The sequence below is a fragment of the Zingiber officinale genome, chromosome 2A, assembly GCF_018446385.1.
Source record: "Zingiber officinale cultivar Zhangliang chromosome 2A, Zo_v1.1, whole genome shotgun sequence".
In the NCBI taxonomy this organism is placed as follows: Eukaryota; Viridiplantae; Streptophyta; class Magnoliopsida; order Zingiberales; family Zingiberaceae; genus Zingiber; species Zingiber officinale.
The window spans coordinates 7,873,115-7,899,280 of record NC_055988.1 but is presented as its reverse complement, the minus strand read 5'-3'; positions in this window follow the sequence as shown (position 1 = coordinate 7,899,280).

Below are 26,166 nucleotides of genomic sequence, written 5' to 3'. Positions count from 1 at the left end.
AGAGCAAGCGAGTTCCACTCACTTCTATGCTCTTTAATTCGACAACAATTGACTGATGTCTCACATCAATCAAACAGAACAAGCTAGTCTCACTCGCTTATGTTCTCTTTAATTTGACATCTGTTGATTGATGTGAACCATTAGTCGACTGATTCCATTAGTCAAATCAAGAAAATTTGACCCGCTTCTATTCAATTTCTAAAGTTATCAATTGACTAATCAAACCCATTAGTCGATTGATTCCATCAGTTGAGTCTAGCAACCAAATTGGCTTACTTATGTTCGGTTTCAAAAGCCATCAATCAACTGATCAAATCATCAATTGATTGATACCTAAGTTTGACAAACATAGATCTCTAAACGAACTCCGTTTCTCAATGAAAATCATCTCGTTCTAATATCTAAGTCAAAGTTTATGACAAGTTTCCTCTGTTAGAACTTCCTCGTTTCATGTCAACTTCCCGTTGGGCTTCCGACTACCAAGTGTCCAGTCAACCGTGATCCATTTGGACTATTCATCTTATGCCAAGTATTCATCTCCCAACTAATCCACTTTGGACTTAACCTAATTACCAACTAGGTTTGCCTAGTTCTCAACTAGGTCTTTCACAGCTTAGCCCCGCTAAGACTTGTATTGCCTAGTTCTCAACTAGGACTTCCATTGCCTAGTTCTCAACTAGGTCTTCCACCACCTAGCCCCACTAGAACTTTCATTACCTAGTTCCCAACTAGGTCTTTTGCCGCCTAACCTCGCTAGGATTTCCATTGCCTAGTTCTCAACAAAGATTTCTATTGCCTAGTTCTCAACTAGGTCTTCCATCGCCTAACCCCGCTAGGAATCTTCCATTGTCTAACCCCGTTAGGACTTCCATTGTTTAGTTCTCAACTTGGTCTTCCACTATAGCTCTGCTAGCACTTCTATTACCTAGTTTCCAACTAGGTCTTCCACCATCGAGTTTCATTAAGACTTCCATTACCTAGTTCTCAACTAGGACTTATATTGAGTAGTTCTCAACTAGGTCTTCCAATGTATATTGATCAATATCGAAATCCCAACTCGTGTCAACTCAAGATGAGTCAACTTGGTCAACCATGACCAAATGTTGATTTACACCAACAATCTCCCCCCTTTTGATGTTTGATAATATATTTAAGTTAGGCTAACTCATTAGTCCAACTTTCTTTCTTCTCATTCCAAAGCATGAATAAGGGGTTTTAAACTTAAACTATACATTCTTCCCCTTTGGCACACATTAAAATTTTTTTTCTCAAGATTCAATCAAGTTATTTCCACAATGGAGGTTCCCTACCTTCCATTGTCTCCATATCTCCCCCTTTCATATCCAATTCATGCCTTTAAGTGAACCTCCCCTTAAACCTATTTTTATTTCTATTATTGCACCAACAATGATTTAGAGTTCCTAAACCTTTAGGAATTTTCAAAATCTAAGTTATGAGGTTAAAAATTCAATTTTGAATCTCCTTAATTTTTTAATTTTCCCCTTTTAACTTTCCTTTCTTATTTTCACTAAGAAAATCACCTTTGAATGTTTATCCAAACATATTCGAGGGTTAGGGATAGTTAAGATGTTTAGGAGTGAGTTTAAAATGATCGAAATAACCTATTTCAGCCAAAAGCATAGTCATCAGTCGATTGATGTTTTGCATAAGTTGATTGCTGCTCTAAAAACTTGCATTTCAAATTTCAGACTAAATTTAAAAAATGTATAAGTAATTCTATGATTTTCAAAAATTCATAAAATTTTATATAGACATTACTTATGTCAAATACTATTAGAAAAAAATAATTTTCTATGAAAATATTATTGGTGGAATTAGTACTAATGATTAAACTCAGGTTTTGATGTGTGACAAAAAAGTTAAAGTTAAATGTTACGTATTCTAATCTATTTATGAAGTGTGTATAACTGAAAGACTTAATGAAAGTTGACATTAGGCTAAAGCCCAGTTAGGCTTGGAAGACCTGATAATTCGCAAGAAGACCAGATAGGTTGATATTTGGCAGGAAGTCTAGTTGGATCTGTGGGACCTAATAACTGGCTGAAGTCTAAATGGAGCATCTGGTAAGAAGACTTGGTGGGCCAAGGGTTGAGTAAGTCTGTAAATGGTAAATGAGGTAAGCACTCGAGGAGAATAATCCAGTGAGGACGAGCCACAGTGGGGTTGTAGGCGCTGGTTTAACTTAGATCCATTTTTGAAGTCTAAATTAAGACCAAGACTAGATCTTGGTCTTTATAAGACATGATCTAACTCATAAATTTATCTTATTTTATTATCTGTTAACTCTGTTTTATAGAGTACTTTTCTTATTCTGACTAATATGTCTTGTAGGAGCAAAGTCCAATATTTAGCCTCGGATGAATAATGATCGAGGAGTCTCAGAGCTAACTGGAGGCACGTTGGATGTAGACCCGACCCCGGGTTGGGTCTGGCCTAGACCCGTCTTGGGCCGATAATCGTGTCAACGGGTCGGACGGACGCTGATAAGTTATTATTTGATACATTCTTTTGGGTTGATATTGTGTGTATTACATTTAATTGCGTATGTTTATATGCACTTTTTTTTATCATGTTTATACATGGAGATTGGTTTAGCTCAAGTGTACATTTTTTCTCTTAATTCATTATATTGTTCTCACAATTTGAATTTGGTTTTGTAGGACATTTGAGTTGATTCAATTGATGCTTAACCAAGGTACAAACAAGTTTGGTTTAACCAACTTGAAGAAGAAACCCAACCAAATCGATTCAACCCATCACAAGGAGTTTATCTCAAGCTTAGCCCAAGTCAAACCCCCCTCAACAAATCCCTAAAACCTCACTTGAGCCAAACCCAATTCCACAATTGAACCCAATTCAAACCTAAGCTTTAAAATTAAAATTTCTCATGAATGAACTATGGCTCCGTTTTAATGTTCATCCATGATCTTCTTCATCGCGTGATGCTTCGTAGCCCACCATCCTCTTCCTCTAGATCTTCCTCTCTGCAAGTTTCATTGGTGTTGGGGTTCCCAGCTACTGAAGTCCAAGTTTCGGCCATCTGAGCTTGTTGATAGGCGTTCCTCCGACGATAATTCTGTTTCCGCGATTCTCTACTTCAGCCACTTTCCAACGGCGTTCCTCCGCTGACACTGGCTCGCTTTCCATAAGTGAGCATCTGCAGCATTCCTCTGGTGCTACTAAGTCCCTTCCGATGATACTCCATCTATAATCATCCATTCAATAGATCCAGAGAGTCCAGATCACAGAATTATAAATTTCTTGAGTTTGGCAGCTCTGATCTTCATTAGCTTCACTCAGAGAGGTGTCCTGTGGTGTTGGTGAAGGTTGAGCTAAGTTTAGTGGTTGTGGGCTTCTTCTTCAACACCGAAGTGAGGATTTCATAGAGGTTCCTTGTGTGACGGCAAGGAGAGACTTGTTAGAAGAGTGGTTTGGATTTGGAGATGGTTTCTTTGTTTCTTGCATTTCTTCAATTCTAGAATAGATTTCAAATTGTATTTGTTATGTTCTTATCAAGTAATCTAGAATTTTTAATCTTGTTGATGTTTAATTCGTGTAAAATAGTTAGTACTTCAGTGGTGCAATTTAGTTTAAGTTCTTGTTAAAGCTTGGTTAATTGTTAAGTTGCTAAGTTTTAAGTTAGGGTTTAATTTTTAATTTGGATCAGATTTCATTTGTGTTCTGTTGTTTCATTCCTTAGTTTAATTGTGTTGATAGTGAAACTCAACTTAGAGTGACAATGCGTTATGGATTAATTATTGGCACTTAGTTAGATGTCATTACAGTATTAGAATAGTTTTCTATTTGTTTTGTTTTTCATTTGTTAGATTTAGAATCACAAAAACCAAACAACCCCTATTTTCATATTAAAAATCCCAAAAAACGTAAACAACAAACAATCCTAGATTATCATCCTATCGTTGCATTCGTTGGGAGACAACCTGAGTTATTTCTATTTTGCATTAGTATAGTTAGATGGGGTTCAGTACTTAAATTTTTTTTATATCGTTTCGTGGAAAAAATGAATTCTTATAAAAAATTGGCATCGTTGCAGGGGACCATGTATGGTGTTTGGTGATTTAGGATTATTTTACTATTTTATTTAGTGCCTTGATACTTATTTATTTTATATATCCATCTGTTTGGTATTTTAAGCTTCATGTGTCTAGTGATTTTTTTGTATTATTGTTTCAGATAAGACCAGGATATGTATTCAGTAGCCATGAATCCATTTGAGACTTTGATGATGGAGGGAGTTGAACTTGATGATATTGATCACATGAAGAAGGCGCTCACTTCCATTAGGTCTACTACACTTCCACGTTGGCTCTTATTACTGAATCGTATTCGACTACCAGAAATTCAGGAGAGTTTGTTCCATTCCACCTTTTATTTGCCATTGTAGTTATCATGTCTTTACTTTGATACATGAATAATCTCTTAGTCTACTTTAGTAGTTTTATTGATTTTTGAGTTATCTTGTTGATTTTATAAATAGTCTTTTTGGTTTTCGGAAATAAAATGTACCCCTTACATTTCTCTATGTCATCTTAGAGAATTTTGAAAGCTAGTTAAATTTGATTGTTAAGTTTTGAAATTTATTGTCATGATTGGATTTTTGGATTGCATGAGTTACTGCTTAGTGATAGATTCTAGATTGATGAATTGAGATGATAATTTGAATACCTAATGAGGATTTAGTTTATTTGTGTGATGCATTTGTGTGATTGTTACTCTAGAATTTGCTTTGATTCTTTCAAGATGAATCTATTTGTTTCTCTTTCTTCCACACAATTTTTTGCTAATTCTCTTGTCAATCATATCATTTATTTTTTCTCATTGAATACTTTGATCATTTTGTTTCTATTTCATTGTTTGAATTCCTTGGTTTAGATTTTTTTTTGAATCAATTGAATAGTGTTTTGGAGCCTTTGGATTGGTTCTTTACCGTATGGAAATTCATTTAAAACCTATGGTGGCAGTAGCTTTTGTGGAAGTTTGTTGAGGATTACTTGAGTTAAGTTCTCAAGATTCAAGATGAAATTGCTTAGAAATCTCTAACTTTGAAATTGTATCCTAATTTTAGAGAAGTATTGAAGGCTATTAAATTTCTAGATGAATGTAACTAGCAACATTTAGCTGCAAGGAATGAAAACTTAATGAAATCAAGACTATAAATGTGTCAAAATAGAATGGAATTGAAATTCCATCCCTTCATCAGTTATGGTGAACATAATCCATTGGAAGTAAGACAAGAATTGTTGGTTACCGAATTTGTTGGTTTATCATACTGAGATTGTTCTAGCTACTGGGAGGTCATACGTATATGAAGTTTTATGCATGAATGATTTATGAAGGCATAAGGATATGAAAAAAAATAGAATATGCACAAGAAGCTAACAAAAAAATTCTACCAAACTTCTTAGAATTATGCCTGAGACCTTGCTGTTGTCTCAGCAGTTCATGTTTTAAACTGCAAACAAGTAATGAGTCCATAATAAGTTCCGTATGCAGGAGTTCCTGATGCTTGAATGAAAATCTGGGCTAAGGTCTTGATGATTTAATTTGAAATTTCCTTGAACTCTAGATTCTAAAACTAAAGTGAAAAAAAAAAAGAAAAATCAGAATTCAGAAGTAGTTCTCGTTTGATGTTTGAACTCATGGATTGTAGAGTTTACTGCTGCTGAGAGGTTTCTTAGTTAACGTTGAGAGTATCACTGAGGATATGAAAGGAGTACCAAGTGCAGAACTTATATCTGAATGAAGTTGGGAAATTTGATTTCTGGAAAAGAAAATCTGTATTAACAGAGAAGGGCATAACTTATTTTCGTGCCAATTTCTGGTGATGGTCCTGTTCAGTATTATTTTGAAAGAAGTAAGCTTCCAGGAAGTTGTAACAAGCTGCAAGTGAGATGGTTCCATTGAATTCAGGAATTGAATCTGTAGAAAATAGTGAGAAGCTGATTTTGTGCCAATTCCTTGTGCTATTCTTGGTTGATATAGTTTTGAATTTAATTTTGAATCATGCTAGTGCTAAATGATACTTACTTTCAAGCTGAATCCTTCAGGAAGTAAGCTGAAGCCACTTTGAATTCTCAATTATGACACCTAAGCCTTAATTATGAAATTCAGGGTTGATTACTGAAACTGAAATGCAACAGTTGGTCAAATTTTAACAACTCCTGCATATGAGTAACAAGAAGTCATCTCTAAACAGCAAGCAAGGATTTTCATCAAGTACACAAAGTTTAGAATTCAGCCAATGAATTCGGAAACTGTATTAATAGAAAAAAAAGAAAAAAAACAGAACCGAAGGAAAAGTCACTGAGTTTCATTTCCATGGAAGAACTGGGTTGAGCAAGAGTGAAGTTTAGCTCAATTGTTCCTGGGGAATACAACCTAGTTACAGCAGTGCTATATTCATACTAGAGCTGAGCTCATGGGAGAAGATTTCTGCAATTGAAGATTTAAGGATTTCATTATGGTGACAGAATTTAATAGCAAGATTTAGTTTTCATCTTTGATTTTTAGTAGTGTTGTGCAACTATGGATGTTAAAAAAAAAAAAGAGCTTCATTTCCACAAGTAGTAGTTAACACATCATATTAAGCCAGTTCTTGATCAGTTCAGGAATTCACATAGAAGATCAAATGTGGACTGTTGTGTGCCAACTTGTCCTGTAGGTTTCTGTGAATGTAGTTTCTAATCAGTATAGTCCTGTATTTCTAATCTAATAATTGGGTGCTAAATGCTGTTATTGCCTGTGACTGAATTGTCCAAAGTTTTAGCTAGGAATTGGTTGCACTTGGATTTTGGAATTTTGGAGCTGAAGTTGTTGATGAAAAAGAGTGCTAGTGGAATTAGAAGTTTTTGTACTTATGTTTAATAAAAATGAGGTAATACCACAACTAACCAAGAAGTAGCTGCAAGTGAAAATCAGGGAAAAAGATGGAATTACAAGTGACATAAACAATGGGAAACAAAACAAATCAGTGAGAGCTGGAAAGACTTCACTGTGCAGAATTGTATCAAGGATTTAAATGATCTTTCTGATTGGAAGGGAATTGAAGGCAAGCTGAAGTTGATGGAATGATAAAAAAGATAATCTATTGAGATTAAAACTGCAAGGATTGGTCAGGAATTCCAACGAAATCAGGAGAAGTGAAATTGAAACCATTGACTTCATAAATTCATGAATTGTATTGTTGCAAATCTGGAAGGAGCTTAAATGCAGGAATTCAATAGACATGGAAAGTTTGTAAGGTCTCTCTAATTTGAAGAACATTAATTTGGATTTAATGAAAATGAGTGCATAAGAAGTATTACCAATGCTGCTGAAATGCAGTAGCAGTGTAGTAACAAGAAGAGTTTCAGAAATGAAGGTAAAATTTTGCAGCTCCAGATTTTTATGCCGTCTTGATTAATATTTGAATGCCAAAAGAACCCTTCACCTACACTAAGTTCTTCATGATTCAAATTGAAATAGACTGCAATTCAAAATCTTGAAACTCATGAGATGAAATTGTGCAGAATTAGTATTAATTCTGGAATTTGGTGCTTAGTAAGCTGATTTCAATGGAAGGATCTTAGCAGTATACTTTTCAACGTTGGTGGTTGATTGAATGGTTAGTATTATTCATGAAGTACTTCAAAATGTAACACAAACCCTAAAAATTTGAAGAAAATTGCAGCCATTGAAAACTAAAGTAGTGAATCTATGGAGAGGCTGAAAAGAGATCACAGGGATACTGCAGTGAAGATTTAAGGCTTGCTGAACTTTGCTAAATTCTGGGCATTGTCGTTGTACAATAATGGAATGCTAATGAAGATTTAAGGCTTGCTGAATTTCGGATACATGGCTCAATCTGGACATAGCTATTGTGCAGTAATTGCAGAAGTTATAGAAATTTGAATATGCAATTAAGGGGTTGGCTAGTCTAGAATTAAATTTGAAGAAGAAGAGCTAAGAATGGAGTTCAATATCAGTAATTGATAGGAAGCTGCTCAAATCTGAACATTGCTACTGTGCAGGAATAGCAGGCTAATGAAGACCACTGAATTTCGGAAACATCACTGAATTTGAACCTGTTATGTGTATCAATGTTGTGAGCAGGAATTTCAGAGGTTATTTGATCATTTGAATTGCTAATGACATATGTCATTAAGAGATTATGGAATGCTAATGAGATTATTGGTAGTCTACTTGATAAACAGACTGAGTTGAGGTTGATTTGGAAATGTAGAAATCTGCAGATTCAGCAGTAGAAATTTGCAGAAATATATAATGTGCAAAAACATTGAAATGCAGGATTGTGTATCAAGGTGTGTTCAAAGCAAAACCTAAAATCTCGTGTATCTCTAGGAACCACGAGTTAGGCCTTTATATAGAAAAGAAGAAATAAACCAAAAGACCAAACTACCCCTATACTTATTCTAACACTCCCCCTCAAGCTTGAGAATATAGATCATATACACCAAGCTTGTTACATATGTAGTCAATCTAAGGACCTCTAAGTGATTTAGTGAATATATCTGCTAGCTGATCATTTGAGTTGACAAAACTAGTAGATATTTCTCCAGATATGACTTTCTCTCTGACAAAGTGACAGTCAACTTCAATATGCTTTGTTCTCTCATGGAAGACTGGATTTGAGGCAATATGCATAGCGGCCTGGTTGTCACATATGAGTGACATTTGTGTAACCTCTCCAAACCTTAGTTCCTGAAGCAATTGTTTTAACCATATAAGTTCTTGACTAACAGTAGCCATAGCTCGATATTCTGCCTCTGCACTGGATCTTGCCACAACATTCTGTTTTTTGCTTTTCCAAGAAACAAGGTTACCTCCGACAAATATACAAAATCCAGAAGTGGATCTTCTATCAGAGGGAGATCCTGCCCAATCTGCATCAGAATATCCCACAACTTGAGTATGTCCTTTGTCTTCATATAGAAGACCCTTTTCTGGTGCACCCCTGATATATCGAACAATGCGAGTCACTGCATCCCAATGCTCTTTGCATGGAGAGCTAAGAAACTGACTTACTACACTCATTGCAAATGAGATATCCGGACGAGTGACAGTAAGGTAGCTTAGTTTCCCTACCAATCGCCTATACCGTTCAGGATCTGAAAAATGCTCCCCCTGATTTGGTAGGAGCTTGACATTAGGATCCATGGGATTGTCGACTATCTTTGAGTTTAACATTCCTGTTTCTTCCAAAATATCCATTGCATACTTCCTTTGGGATATAATGATCCCATCTTTAGACTGTGCCACTTCTATTCCTAGAAAATATTTGAGTTTGCCAAGATCCTTTGTCTGGAAATGTTTGAAAAGATGTTGTTTTACTTGTGAAATCCCAAGATGACAATATCATCAACATAAACCACTACATAGATGCAACCAGTAGACGAGTGACGATAAAAAACAGAATGATCAGCCTCGCTTCAAATCATGCCAAACTGCTGAATTACAGTACTAAATCTACTGAACCATGCTCTGGGTGACTGCTTGAGACCATATAAAGATTTCCGCAAGCGACATACAAGCCCAGAAGACTCCCCCTGAGCAACAAAACACGGAGGTTGCTCCATGTAGACTTCCTCGAGTAGGTCACCATGTAAGAATGCATTCTTGATGTCCAATTGATGAAGAGGCCAATGGCGAATTGCAGCAATAGACAGAAAAAGACGCACAGAAGACATCTTGGCAACAGGAGAAAAGGTGTCTCCATAATCCAATCCAAATACCTGAGTATAGCCTTTAGCGACAAGACGAGCCTTAAGTCGATCAACCGTGCCGTCTACACCAATTTTTACTGTAAACACCCATCGACAACCAACCACTGACTTCCCAGGAGGTAGAGGAACGAGATCCCAAGTCCCACTGCTCTGTAAGGCACTCATTTCATCAAGCATAGCCTGTTTCCATCCTGGATGAGCAAAGGCATCACCTGCAGTCTTTGGAAGAGAAACAGAAGAAGACAGACAATAATAATAGGATAGGGAAAGACGATAGCTTAAAGAAACATAGTGAGGAGAAGGATTACGAGCGGAACGCATACCCTTTCGAATCGCAATAGGAACATCGGAGTCGGAGATGGGACCGGAGGAAGTGTCAGTGTTGGTCGGCGGCAAAGCAGAACGAGGACGACGTTGATAAACCTGCAAAGGAGGAGACGAGGCTGGAGATGATAGAGGCGCCTCCGGAGGACAAAAGATAGTTACTGGTGCAGGTGGAGAGGGAGAAACCTCAGCTTGTGAAGTGGAAGGACCAAAAAAAGAAACCGACTCAAAGAACGTGACATCAGCAGAGATGAAGTACCGACGAAGAGTAGGGGAATAACATTTGTACCCTTTCTGAGACCGGGGTACCCAAGGAAGACACACTTATGAGATCGGGGAGAGAGTTTGTCAACGCCGGGATCAAGAGTATGAGCAAAACAAATAGAACCAAAGACCCGAGGTGGTAGAGGATGAAGGGATTGATGTGGATAAAGTACCTGATGAGGTATTTTACCCTGGAGAGTGGATGAAGGCATGCGATTGATGAGATAACACGCAGTAAGTACCGCATCACCCCAAAACTGATGAGGGACATGAGAATGGAGAAGAAGAGTCCGAGTGGTTTCAAGGAGATGACGATTTTTACGCTCTGCAACCCCATTCTGTTGAGGGGTATGAGGGCAAGACGTGCGATGCAGCACACCATGAGATGTCAAGAAGGTACGAAACTGAGTAGACAAATACTCGTGTGCATTATCGCTTTGTAAAGTTCGAAGGGAAGTACCAAATTGAGTTTTAATTTCAAGGAAAAAGGATTCAAAAATAAAAAACAATTCTGAACGATCCTTCATTAGATATAACCATGTACAACGGGAAAAATCGTCTATAAAAGTAACAAAATACCTTGACCCCATTGTGGAAGAAATACAACTCGGACCCCGAACATCAGAATGAACCAAAGCAAAAGGAGATATAGCCCGACTCTCAATGCGAGGAGAAAAAGAACTACGAACATGCTTACCTAATTGACACGACTCACAAGATAAAAACTCTAAGTGAGAAAGACTAGGATGTAACTGTTTCAACTTATTAAGACCTAGATGTCCTAACTGAGCATGAATAAGTAATGGAGATGTTGCCGCCGAACCAACAAAAGAGGGTTGTTGAAGCCGATATAGGCCATGAGATTTACATCCGAAGCCAATCATCCTCCCTGTACTCCGGTCCTGTAAGAAAACAGATGTGTTAGTAAAAGAAATGACACAATCAAGAGATCGAGTAAGTTGACTTATCAACAATAAATTAAAGGGAGCGCCGAGAACATAAAGAACATTATGAATGGAAAGAGATGAAGAAGGATGAACAATGCCAATACCCGGATTGAGTTTGGGAACCATTGCACGTGGTGACCATTGTAAATTACCGTAGTGAGAGAGGAAAAAGGATTTATTACCTGATATGATCGGGGCCCTAATCAAGAACCCAAGGACCAAGAACGGGATATGCCAAAGAAGGAAGTACCGCTAATGGTAGCTGAACTCAAGCTGTCGATCCTCAAACCATTTCGTAAAGTCGATAAGAAGGTATCAAGTCGAATCGTGTTAAGTGAAGTCAAGGAGCAATGTAACTCGAACAACTGCAAAGACGAGGAGGACGCACCATGTAGACTCCAAAGATTTATCAATCGTGTGTCCCGGCGGTGGCAATGATCACACCAAGGGCGCCCTTTGCACCTTGAGGTGGAGGTCCTTTGTCGAGAGACCAAAGTCGACGAGTCGACAGGAAATGAAGAAGGCATCGTCAAGACTTCGGGACACGGAGAAGAGTTGCCTGTATTTTCCATGGTAGCTTCTGTGGAGATGTCACGATGAGAATAATCCGTGGGCAACCATATAAAGCCAAAGACATAAAAATTTCTTCCGATTTTCAAGCTCTTCAACAGGATCGGCCGCAGGTGGGAGCAGTTCATTGAAGTCACAAAGAAGGCTAGAAACTGAACCCAGATAAGTCAACATTGAATCCTTAATCTGATGGGCGCTGAGGATGGTCATGAGATCTACACAAACTTGATAGAGTCGCCGAGAGGTGTTTGTAAAGAGTTGTTGAGCTTGTGTCCAAACAGCTTTGCAGGTTTTGTGAGTACGGAAGACATTCCTAAGAGATGAATGGATGGTGGCTCGGATAATACAACATAACTGAGTGTCAACCTTCTTCCACAGAGGACGATCGGCATCTTGAACATCTTCTTCAGTTTGAGTGAGATGTGTCTCATATCCCTGTCCAACAAGCCAAAGCTCAATGTGAGATGCCCAAGAAACATAATTCGTACCATCCAACTGTTCGGAAGAGAGAGGTGCAGTGATGTGGTTGGTAAAGATTGAGGTATCCGGCTTTGGAACGCCGGATGTAGCCATTAAGCAGGTTGGAAATTCCGGCTTTAGAACTGCAATCGGTCGAGGACAAGAGATGTGATAAACGGAGCTCGCTGCTAGGCCCGTTCCTTGAAACCCTATCTTTTGCAATTCCCTTTGGCGAGAGCAACAAGGAATCAAGGAAAGAAGGTAACTCACAACCGCCGGAAGTAATGCTGCTGGTTTCTCCTTGCAGCCTCTGCCTCCAAATCGGGAAAGGGCCGGAAGGTATTGCTTGTCAGCGACACCCAACCAGAGGCGCAGGCTGCTGAGACGACCGGAAAGAGCTCACGGGATCAGAGTTTGGGAAGAGAGGCTGCGTGCGGCGCTGGAACAGGTGAGGGGGCGACGGGAAGAATCGCCAGTGCTGGCCACACGCCTGGACAGACGGAGTTGGGCGGAAGCGGCTCACCTCGAAACTCTGAGAAAGCGTGCGCCGACACCGATCGGGGCAGCGAAGAAAGCTGCTGGCCAGTGGCGAGGAAGAAGAAGAAAGCCGGCGGTGGTGGGAGTTGTCGCGAGCCCTAGCCGCACGATCGAGGAAGAGGTGAGAACTCGAGCGGAAGGAGGCGACGCGAGGAAGGAAGCGGCGCTCGAGAACTCGCGTCGCGCGGCGCGGCAGAAAGAAAAAAAGGAGTTCGGCGCGGGGAAGAAAAAAAAGAAATTAGGGTTTTGGCTCTGATACCATGTTCAAAGCAAAACCTAAAATCTCGTGTATCTCTAGGAACCACGAGTTAGGCCTTTATATAGAAAAGAAGAAATAAACCAAAAGACCAAACTACCCCTATACTTATTCTAACAAGGTGTATTAAAAATCAGGAACAACATTTAAACAAGTGAGAAGCTTAAGTGAAGTTCTGTAATGTACAGAAACATATGAGATTCTTGCCCTTCCATAACTCTACAAACTCTGAAAAGAGAAAATTCAGAAACTACAAATTCTGAAACTTAATCAGTGAGTTAGCAACTGAACAAATGAAGGTTGTAGGCACTGAACGAATGGCGGAAATAAAAAGGATAGGTATCTCAGATGGTGAAGAAGTATTCTTGAGTTTAATCTAAGATTTGAAAAGAAAAAAAATGGACACAAGGGCAGTAATTTGGTACAAGAACTGAAATGAAGTGTGGGCAGAAATGTGCAGGAATTGCAAAAAGCTTAAAGCTGACCAATGCACTAATGATGCACTACTTTTTCAATGGACAAGTGTTGAGAAAATGAAATGTGATAAGTGAGATCAGATTAGAGAAGGCAGAGTATTGAATCCTAACAGAGAAGCAATTTGCAAAATGCTAAAATGCTGAAATGCAGAAATCTGCAGATTCATGAGCAGGAAGTTATTAGAGTGTGTAATGCACTTTTCAATTAGAAGGAATCGAAGGGCATGCTAATTGTGATTGAATGTTAAGAAGATAGTCTTTTGGAGGTTAAAGTTCAATGTTTGGCGGAAATTCAAAGAAGATCAGGAAAGAAAGAAATGCAGAAATCCTTTCCAATGGAGCATCACCGCCAAGCTGTTTCTATGCCAATTTCGGAAAATGAGTTAAGACAAGCTAGAGTTACTGAAATCTAGAAATTTTTGGAGGATGAATTGATAAGGATCTTAAGAAGCTACATGAAAAGGAATTGAAATTTTTGGAGGCTAAATGATTACTAGTTGACACAAAGTCAGGAAGCTGTATAGAAAATTCAGAACCTGATGATTAGAGACATCGGTTCACTCAAAAATTGAAATCCTACTGTTGTTTTAGTATTGTTAAATGTTGATCTTGCTTCATCATCGTTTATAAGATTTGTTAGACTGAGAATTGTATAGGAATTAGGAGCACAGAGCTGGAAACTGAAAACTGAAAAAACTAATTCTGCAGTTTGCTTTTGGTTACTGAATTTTTGATTTCTTGATGACTTTAAGTGTCTGAGACGGACAAAGTTTTAAGTGTGGGGGAAGTATAGTGTTTGGTAAGTAGCAAAAGTTCTCTTAATGTGTCAAATTCTGAAACTTATAAGTGTGAAGCTGAATTCTGATTTTGAACAGCAATTCACTGAATCAGTGTCAATTGAAGTTCAGTATTTGGTTATTTCTGTGTTAAATAGGATTATTTACTTAGCTAAAATCTCCATAAACTAAGTTGCAATCAATGTGGAAATCAGAATTCTCAAACTGATGTGAAGGTATTTTGCTTAATTTCATTTCAGTAATAACTAGAACTACGAAGATGAATGCCCCAAAGTTTCAATTCCTAATACTGGAATCAAAGAGAAGTACCAGTTGCAAGGAATTCTAAAGGATCTAAATTTGGAAAATCCATCGAATCTTTGGATGAGTTAAACTAGATTATTCTTAAGTTCAAAATTCAGAAACTGAAGATTGAAGTAAGCAAGGTTTAGGAATCAGTTTAATGTTTGAAAATTTTCAAAATAGTTTATGAACATGTTTCCTGCAGTTCTAATTGCAGAAACTTCCTAAGCTGAGTATGGAATTGATCTCTTAATGGCTGAAACTAATTTACTGATTTGAAATCTTTGAGGACTTAATAATTCTGAATTCTAAAGACCTAAATCTGAAATCTGTTGCTGCTGTAAATTGAATTTCTGAAATCTAAAATTGGTGTACCTAAATCCTATCTGTAGTTCTCAAATCAGTGAGAACTAAGTGAAGATCGTATCTTTTTTCAGCAACAAATGGAGTTCATTTATGTCCATGTCTTTTACAATTTGGATAGTATTGATTTGTGATTTTTGAAACTCTCAAATTGCTGGAAATGAATCTGCTACAAGCTGCTGTATGTTATCAAATAATTGCTGTGCGGAAATTTTAGAAGAGTCTTGTAATGTTTCTTCTTATTAGAAAGGAATTGAATATACAGCAGCTGTGAGAAATTGGATACTGCTAAAATGTCACAATTCTGCATTAGTAGGCAAAGACTATTTTCCTGATTTGGAATCAATTGAATTCAAGCTGGAATTGATTGAGTGTTTAATGAGATGCTACTATAGAACTGAAATTTAAGACTTGATCATCAAGAAATTAGGGAGATCAGGATTTGGATTGAATGATCAGAAATTACAGATTCACAGAATCTGTTTTCTGTAAGCTATTACAGAAATTCAGAAATAAAGATTTGATTCGATCGTGTCAATTTGAGAAGGATTAGTTGAAAATTAGAAGGGAATAGATGTTCATTTGTCACTGATCAAAAGGAAATGGCTGGAAAAGAATTTGGAAGAAAGGAATGATGATCGAATGTGTGAAGAGATACAATCCTGTTGTAAGCTGACATTGTGCAGAATTTTGTGACAACTGTTAGAATGAATCTGATCGGAAATGATTTAAGCGAAGTTTCATTCAATTGAGTGCTAAATGGAACGTTTACTTAGGCTCAAATCTTCAAGATGCAAATCCAACACTTCACCATTCGAAATTTTGAAACATTAACTGAAAAAAATCAGCTTCACATTTTAATTGTTTTGTTTGAGAGTTATCAAATTGGTATTAGTGGAAAAGAAGTTGAAATTTGGAAATTGTTGATGAGCATTTGGAAGTTAATGCAAAAAGAAGAGGAAATTTATTTTTTGAGGGAAGTATGGCCAAACATTCATCTATATAGCATTTTATTGTATCCATGTCTTCGATTATTTTTCGAATCATATCTTCTCCTTTTGTTGCCCTAATGCTTATACTTTATTTCATTTGATTCATGTTTTCTATGTCAGCATGATAAGCTTTCATAATTATGCATTTTAATGTTTTGGCTAGTGGTGGAGAGAAGAAGATAAGCAAGCATATGGTAGTGCATGAAACATAAGAAGTTACAACTGAACCAGGGGTGCTCTGGTTATGACGTTGTACCCTTTGACTGAGGTGTCAGGTTCGAGCACCCCCTTGCGCAGACTCTTATCAATTAAGTGGTACCGTTCATCCAAAAATCTCTTCGGGGGTTTCTGATAAGGGGTCGTTTTGGCAGTGGTGTCGGTCACTATAAAAAGTTTACCCATATAATTTTTTTACAACCGAACCAGGGGTGCTCTGGTTATGACGTTGTACCCTTTGACTGAGGTGCTAGGTTCGAGCACCCCCTTGCGCAGGCTCTTATCAATTAAGTGGTACCGTTCACCCAAAAATCCCTTCGAGGGTTTCTGATAAGGGGTCATTTCGACGGTGGTGTCGGTCACTATAAAAAGTTTACCCATACAGTTTTACAACCGAACCAGGGGTGCTCTGGTTATGACGTTGTACCCTTTGACTGAGATGCCAGGTTTGAGCACCTCCCTGCGTAGGCTCTTATCAATTAACTGGTACCGTTCACCCAAAAATTCCTTCGGGGGTTTCTGATAAGGGGTCATTTCGGCGGTGGTGTCGGTCACTATAAAAAGTTTACCCATACAGTTGTGTCCCCTCGAGGCGGTACGATGGTTAATGCATGGGGTATTGTCACATGAGGTCTTGGGGTCGAAACTCGGCGTGACCGAGCATAACCTCCCCCATGTCTTGGCCATTTGCACTAATGGCTAGTAGCCATCCGTGATTTACCTCCTCCGTGTTGGCCTAGGGATGGGTTGGCGGGGGCGCTGGGGGCGAGTGAATCGCCTTTATGCTACATGAAACATGAGAAGTTTGAGTGATCTCTACTATTTCTTAGATTTGAGATTAGGATTGAGAGCCACAAAAAATTTCCTTGTGAGGGTTAGTTTATTGATATCATTCTCAATTTATTCATGATGGATTGAAGTTGTTAAGTTGTTAACCAAGGTAAGAATTGAAATCATAAATGCTTGAATTGTTAAAACGTGATAATCTTAGGTAACTTTCTTTTATTATCTTCTAAACATGATTGAGAATTGTTAGGGGTACTGTTTTTAGTGGTTTCCTTAGTTTTATTCACTGGCACGAGATGTGCAAGAATAAGTGTAAGGAATTTGATAAGTTATTGGTTGATACATTCTTTTGGGTTGATATTGTGTGTATTACATTTAATTGCACATGTTTATATGCACTTTTTATCATGTTTATACATGGAGATTATTTTAGCTCAAGTGTACATATTTTCTCTTAATTCATGATATTATTCTCACAATTTGAATTTAATTTTGTAGGACACTTGAGTTGATTCAATTGGTACATGAACAAGGCACAAACAAGTTTGGTTTAACCAACTTGAAGAAGAAGCTTAACTAAATCGATTCATTCCATCACAAGGAGTTAATCTCAAGCTTAACCCAAGCCAAACCATCCTCAACAAATCCCTAAAACCTCACTTGAACCAAATCCAATTCCACAATTGAACCTGGTTCAAACCTAAGCTTTAAAATTGAAATTTTTCACGGATGAACAATGGTTTAGTTTTACTATTCATCCATGATCTTCTTCATCGCGCGAAGCTCCGCAGCTCACCATCCTCTTCCTCTAGATTTTCTTCTTAGCAAGTTTCATTGGCATTGAGGTTCCCAGCTACTGGAGTCCAGGTTTCGATCATTTGAGCTCGTTGATAGGTGTTCCTCCGGTGACAATTCTATTTCCATGATTCTCTGCTTTCGTCACTTTCCGACGACGTTCCTCTAGTGATATTGACTCCGCTTCCTATCAGTGAGCATCTGCGGTGTTCCTCTAGTGCTACTGAGCCACTTTCAATGATGCTCCATCCATCATCATCCATCCAACAGATCCAGAGAGTCCAGATCATAGAATTGCATATTTCTTGAGTTTGGCAACTCTGATTTTCATCAGCTTCGCTCGAAGAGGTGTCCTGTGGTGCTGGTGAAGGTTGAGCTGAGTTTAGGGGTTGTGAGCTTCTTCTTCAACACTGAAGTGAGGATTTCGTAGAGGTTCCTTGTGTGATGACAAGGAGAGACTTGTTAGAAGAGTGGTTTGGATTTGGAAATGGTTTCTTTATTTCTTGCATTTCAATTCTAGAATAGATTTCAAATTGCATTTGTTATGTTCTTATCAAGTAATCTAGCATTTCTTTATCTTGTTGATATTTAATTCATATTAAATAGGTAGTACTTCATTGGTGCAATTTATTTTAAGTTCTTGTTAAAGCTTGGTTAATTGTTAAGTTGCTAAGTTGCTAAGTTTTAAGTTAGGATTTAATTTTCGCTTTGAATTAGATTGCATTTGTGTCTTGCTATTTCATTCTTTAGTTTAATTGTATTGATGGTAAAACCTATAGCATAGAGTGACAATGTATTATGGATTAATTGTTGGCATTTAGTTAGATTTCATTCCAACATTAGAATAGTTTTCTACTTGTTTTTCTTTTCATTTGTTAGATTTAGAATAACAAAAATCAAACAACCCCCATTTCCATATTAAAAACCCCCCAAAAATATGAATAACAAATAATCCTAGATTACTATCTTATCGTTGCATTTGTTGGGAGATGACCTGAGTCATTTCTATACTGCATTAGTGTAGTTAGATGGGGTTCAGTACTTAAATTCTTTTGATATCATTTCGCGACAAAAATGAATTCTTATCACACGGCCCAGGGCTCTCTTTCTTCGAGCTCACACATCGTCTCCCCTTCCCCTCTCTCTCTCGAAGCAATCAAAGTTGCTTCCGACCAATGCTGTTGTTGCCTTCGGCAGCATTTCGCAGGAATTCGAGTCCCCTCCGGCTCGATGGAATCCTAAGCCTAACCATTTTAGCTCCATTGAGAACAGGGTCCTCTCGGTCTGAGTAGATACCCTGGACATACGGTTTGACCAGACTTCTAGTCTGACTAGACGCCGAGTTCTCACGGACACTAAGTCCTCAAAGAGGCCAAGTCCCCAAGCTAGTTAGCATTCTGTAGCCGACTTGACCCCGTCCAAGGACTAGGTCCGATTGGACGTTAAAGGGGAATCCGGACTCGGCTAGTCTACCAATGAAGCATATTAATGGTTCCTCAGCCTAATTCTCTATTATTCTTTTTTGGCGTTTTGTGTAACTATTATCAAAGAATCAAGGGAATATTCCCTGCGGAAACCATACAACGGAAGCTTCTATTTTTTAGAACACAGAAATAGTGGGTCCAATTTGGAAAAGTTGTCAAAATGGTTACCCTGTATTAAAAAATAGGGTACGGCTGCGTACAATGGATCCTTCCCCAGGACCCCGCATGATGGGAGCTTCGTGAATCGAGCTATTCATTGATATTCGTGCATAGATTAAAGCCGACACTATATAAGATGTCTTCTTTTAAAGGTGCAAGTACGCGACAATACACACTCATAGCTCATTGTTCATTTCTATTGTTGCATCCCATTCCCCCTCCACTATGTGTCTGACTTGAGCATCAGAGTGCCTGTGCTGAGACCCCTCTCTAACCCGGTGATGAGTGTAGGTCCCCTAAAAGATCGTTCAAAGTTGGAAGGGCTAGTTGGCGGGACGACCAAATTCAGAGTAGTCAACAGCACAAGGCCACGTAGCAAACGTGGATACTAAGCGGGCACGTTGATAGGGCACAACCTGCCGAATGACTAGTCGGATGTAATCGCCAGTTGGTCATCATCCTAAAAGCCACGATTAGAGTTAAGAAGCTTTCTAGCCGAGCACCCAGGCCAATCGGCAGCTAAGGCGCCGAATGGGCACATGCCAGGAAACTCGCTCGTCTCAGCTTAACAGAACTATCGGGCGGCCTATAGTAGGGCCCACATACGTACCTTCTTGTACTCTTTGGGAGATTTGCGCCACTGATAACGGAGCATGCCCTATAGGTAAATCGTCCTTTGGAAGCTTCTAATATGTCACGTCAGGAATTTGCACGCTCGCTTTTGGAAGGATGTCAGTGACACTTTCTGAGGTGTCTTTTCATAGGAAATTTGGAAATATATGCTTGTGCTTTACGATGCATGCATAAACACAACAATGACACTATATAAGGTGGGTTCCCATCTATAGAGTGTGTATGCGCAACTTCATTATTCTACATGCTCTCGCTTTAGCGTTTTCACTGTTCTTTGCCACTTGATCAAAAAACTGACTTGAGCATTGGAGGGTCAACGCTGGGAACCCCTTCCTAGCCCTACACGGATGTTCCTTGTTTTGCAGGATCACAGAAAGTCTTCACCGAGTCAAAGAGAGAGTCATGTTCCCAGTTCGCCATCTTCTCAGATTTTGGACAGGATCATATTGGTGTCGTCTGTGGGAACTTCACCTGGATCCAAGACATGAAGATGTAGGACGCTGGAAAACTTACCATCGTGATGCTAATGCAAGAGGAGCTGGAGATGTTGATAAATGCCCGAGTTGTAAAGATGATGCAGCAGCAAATGGAGGTAGTTGTCAATGGTCGGGTGCTGCATGCACTCGCTATGTCAGCGACAAGCTAGTAAGCCGACCCAGGAGCAAGAATCGAAGCACCGGTTGCCCAGCGGCCGCATCATCACCACATGGACGTTTCCCATGAAGCACCGAATGCCCGATCCCATATCATCGGACGCTTTTCCAAACGCCTTAGGAGGATCATGGACGAGTGGAGAGGACACAGGGGCCATCTGCAGAGGATGCGCCTGCTTGGCATAGGCGCAAAGGCAAAGAACCCCGAATGGACGAGTCATCTGAGTGGATCAATAGACAATTCTCACAAGAGATTCTAGATGATCAACTTCCAACTCATTACTATCCGCTGACGATTGGAGTATACAACAGGTCCACCGACCCTGAAGGCCATCTTGTCAAGTTCAACAACATGTCCACACTCCATCAGTATACCGATGGAGTCAAGTGTCGAGTCTTTTTCACCACATTGTCCGGATCGGTGTAGAGATGGTTAAGGCGCTTGTCGCTCTGCTCCATCCGCAGCTTCAAAGACTTCCAAGAGGCATTGCTACAATACTTTACTAGCAGTTGTCGTTATGAAAAGACGAATGTGAACCTAGTCGCAATCAAGTAAGGACCGAAGGAGGGATTGCAGGCTTATATCAAAATATTCAATCAAGTGACCATGAATATCCCATTGGCTACTCAGGAAATATTGGTAAGTGCTTTGTCTCAAGGACTTATCGAGGGGGACTTCTTCAGGTCCCTTATCATGGAGTCACCAAAGGACTTTGACCAGCTGCTCAAGAGAGCCACGAAGTACAACAACGTAGAGGAAGCTCAGTTGGCTTGAAGAAAGGAAGTGATCCCTGAGCCTGCAACTACCTCGGAGTGTCGAACAATGCACACCCAATAACCACAAAAAGGGCCCCGATCAAGCATCGCTCAACAACACCAGGAACCTCAGACCCAAGTTGTTCAACACGTGGAGGCCGAGCGAGCAAAATTCAAAGAGCCTCGACTATGGACTCCTCTCTTTTATTCCTTCCACCATACAAAGACGCACAACACAAAGGATTGTTACCATCTCAATCCTAAGCCGCGCCGACTAGCTACCACCCGTCACTTATCATGATCTCTCGATCATCATCACTATCATCGATTGGGGAGACAACATAGACGAAGCCAGGCTTTAGCCAGCGACATCAGTCACAGCCTCGGCATAAGGATAAGCAAGGGTCTGCGCAAGCCTCGATGAGCGGCTGAGCCAATCAGATTGAGAGGAAGAGAATCGTTGTAATGCCGCTCGGGGTGATATCGATATGATCGCGGGAGGCCAAACCAATGGGGATTCAAATAGGGCTCAGAAATCGCACGCCCGACGCTTGGAAATCTACATAGTCGGGTGTAGTGCAAAAAAGGCTCAATGACTTGAGATCAGCTTCAGGCCTTAAGGATTTGGAGGGAGTGGAAGTTCCTCATGATAATGCCCTAATTATCAAGGCAATGATAGTAAATTATACTATTCATCGTACCTTCATCGATACTAGCATTTCGGTGAATATTATATTTAAGAAAGCATTTGACCAGCTGTAGATCGACCGGAGCAAACTCCAGCCTATGATGACTCCCCTATACAGCTTTACTGATAACGAAGTATTGTCAATTGGCCAAGTGCGGCTGGCCATCTCCCTGGGACAGGAGCCACTAATGAGGACGTGATGGTCAAACTTTATAGTGGTAGACACGCTATCGGTGTACAATGTAATTTTGGGCCGATTGGTGCTGAATGAGTTCCGAGCAATCGTCTCCACGTTTTGCCAGAAAATAAAGTTTCCGGCGAATGATCAAGTTGGTGAAGTCAGAGGTGATCAGGTCATGTTATGGAAATACTATGTAGAGGTTGTCAGAGTCGAGTCGTGAGCTGCTTAGAAATCACAATACTTGGAGGTCAACACTATTCGGGAAGCTCCCTCTGTTGGTTAGTCCTAGGAATATTGTACTGGTTCCACTGTACAAAAATTTTGTACAAGTGTCGAACATTTCCTAATAATCTATTGTGTTCTTTAGAAGTTAAATTAGGAATCACAAACGGAATTTAACATTATTGATTCCAAATTTAACTTATCTGTTCTTAATGGTTTAAACTTGGATCGCAAGCGAAACTTGATAACGATGTCTGTCATACTCGTAAATCAAATTAACAAATGTATGTCCACTGAACCCCTTAATTTTGCAATAACATTGTAGTAACGAGCCCAGGATCGATCTCTCGAGTAACAAACGGTAGGATGTAATTTTAGGATCGTATTTTATTCCTATTTTTTGGGGGGTTTTAATATGAAAATGAGGATTTGAACTTTGAATCTAAATCTAACAATTGACAAGCAAGTAAATAAGAAACTGATCTAATGCATAAATGAAATCTACCTAGGTGCCAACAATTAAACCATAATGCATTGTTACTCTACGTTGTGATTAAATCATTAACACACTCAATCTAAAAATGAAATACAAAACACAAGATAAATCTGATCTAAAGCATAATTCAAACCCTAACTTAGAAATTAGACACTTAACAATTAACTAAGCATCAAACAAGAATTAAACTAAATTATATCAACGAAATTACAACTACTAAACATGAATTAAACTTCAACAAAACAAAGAAATGTTAAACTACTTGCATAAAAACATAACAAATATAAAAGGAATCTGTTCTAAGCTATAAAACAGTAGCAAAAGGAACTAAAATGGTAACCGTTCCAATCTCACAATCAATCTACTCAATCTTCACACTCTTGCCGTCACACAAGAGTGCCAAAGTCGAGAACACCCAATTCTGGACCTCCATGGAGAATCTCTACAGCGTATCAGCTCGAGGAATGCTCAACAGTGCCGACGGACCATCCCTGGCGAGCTAGAACAACCCTAAACCCACTCAAGTGCCGAAAATCTGGAAATCTGCAATTCTGGATCTCTGGATCTGGAATGATGTTGTGGATTGCGGATGAGCATCGGATGAAGCTTAATAACGTCGACGGACCACCTCCAAGCGTCACTGATAGGAATCGGAGTCGCCGATTGGAAGACCACCTCCAAATCGGCGCTGGAACAGAGAGATGTCGCGAACAGATTTCCGCCGGAGGAAACACCAACCGGAGGCTCCAGATGATCAGGATGAGGTCGCCGAGAAGCTCTGCACAAAGGTTGAAGCTCGGGAGATTGATTGGAGAAGGAATCGGGGCCGAAATCTGGAAGAAGACGCGCGTCGGGACGAAGTTGTGCTGTGGAGGATCGACGAAGCCTGGAAGCTACTGTAGCTTCTGTTTTGAATCTATTCCAGATCTGAACGGATGGCTGAAATCGATTTGGCGCTTGATCAATGGTGAAAAGCCACCCAAAATCCGATCCGGAGGTACTAATCTTCATCTAGGGTCTGGATCTACTCTCCCTTAGGTTGGATCGACCAGATCTTCATTGGATGGTTCAGATCTGCCCAATCTTCGATGAACAGTCCAGATTAATTCGGCTTGATCAATGGCTGTATGAACTCCGATCTGATTCAAAACCTCTGGATCTTCATCTATGGATGCGATCTCCTCCTCATTAGGTTGGATTGGTCAGATCTTCAACGGATGACTCAGATCTGCTTGATTGTAGATGAACGGTCCAAATAACTCCAAGGTTTGATCGTCTCGTTTAAACTCTGATTCGAGCCCAATTTCGGTTCGAATAGATCTAAATCCAAGATCCTTTGATGCCTATAAAATAAGAATCAAATATTAGCATCAAATAACACCAAAAATAAGATAATTTATAAATAAGCCTAAAATAAAGATAATGCATGAAATGTAATGCAAATCTAGGTTTTATATATGAACATAACATCAAACCATGCATATATGAACCAAAATAATACAATAAAATCATGGTTATCAAATCTCCACACTTAATCTTGAACGTCCCGTGCAAGTAACGAAAACTAAAAATCATATCCACAAAAAATTCCCTAGCAATATCTAGAAGATAGTAAGAAGAATTTAACTAAGACCATCTAAAGATCACTAACAATCATGAATACAATCCAAACAATAATCAGTAGGTATGGTAGTTTCAATCCAAATGAAAAATTAAGCAAGTTGCAATCTCACAAGGTATTTACCTATTCTAGCTCTCACACTCAAACATGTGTTAGTGGAGCTCACTCAATGTCACTCACAACATTTCACTACCATAAGCTTGCTTATTTTCTAATTTTCCACCACTATAAAAAATAGCATACATGAATCAAAAAGGATTTAATCAATAAGAATTGAAATGGAAGCAAAACGAATAATGAAAGTGGATGAAATAGGCAAAAGAAAAGACTTCAATGAAAAATTGAGAAGTTGAGAGTATTGGAGGAATATACTTGACAAGTTGACCAATTTGATGCAAAACGAGATGAATACCAATTGTCTTTACCAATTCAAAATATCAAGCTAATCTCTCCTTCAATTTGATGGCTAACAAAAAATCTTGATACTCTATCTTCACCTTTACTTATCTTTTGTTTTGCCACTGTTTTTCCTTTCTTCTTCACTGTTTTTGCACTTCAATTTCAGCATTTTGAAACTAAAACAATTCAATATTACCTCATGGAAAAGAGTTCCCTTCCCTCATGGAAAAGAGTTCCCTGCCCCACACTTAAAACATTGGTCGTCTCGGGCAATGAAACACATCCATGATTTCCAAAGACTTAAACACATTTTAAGGCACAATCCTTGTTTCCATTCTGCAGAATTATTATTCTTTCTTTCTCTGTTTCTGTTTCTGTAAATGGTAGATTCAATAAAGATGTGCATCTTTAATGCATTGGAGAAATTCAGCATTAATCAATCAAGAAGGAATTTAAAATGCAATGACATCAATTGACAATAAACTTGTAGGAGCTTCTCTTGAAGTTATTTTCTTTTCTGTAACTTATAGTTTTTCAGAATATACCTACTACAGTAATATGATAGAAATCTCAAGCAAAATACAAGCTCAGCAGCAGTAACACCCATAATTCCAACATCTCAAAATAACATCACTTATCACTGAAAATATAAAAGCTTAACTTGAGTTTCTCAATGATTTGAGAGCTACTTCAAAGAATTTGGTATAATTCAGAATTCCAGACAGTGCAGAATCTATAAATTAAGGTACTTCAGTTTGTAATGTGGAGACTTCAGCTTAATAGAGATTCCCATTTAGCTCAAAGTAAATAGAAAACTACATTTCAGTTTCTACTATCCAGATTTCTGCACCTAATCCAGATTTTGATAAATGCTCAGAAATTCCAATCCATACCTGTTCTCTGCATTCCAATTCAGAATAAAACTGATATTCAAATATCTTGTATTCTACCTTAGCAGTAGCACAACGTCACATAGTTAAAAGAGCAAACAAAATTTTGATGCCAAAATTACAGCAAAATCTTGAATTCTGCACTTGTTCAGATTT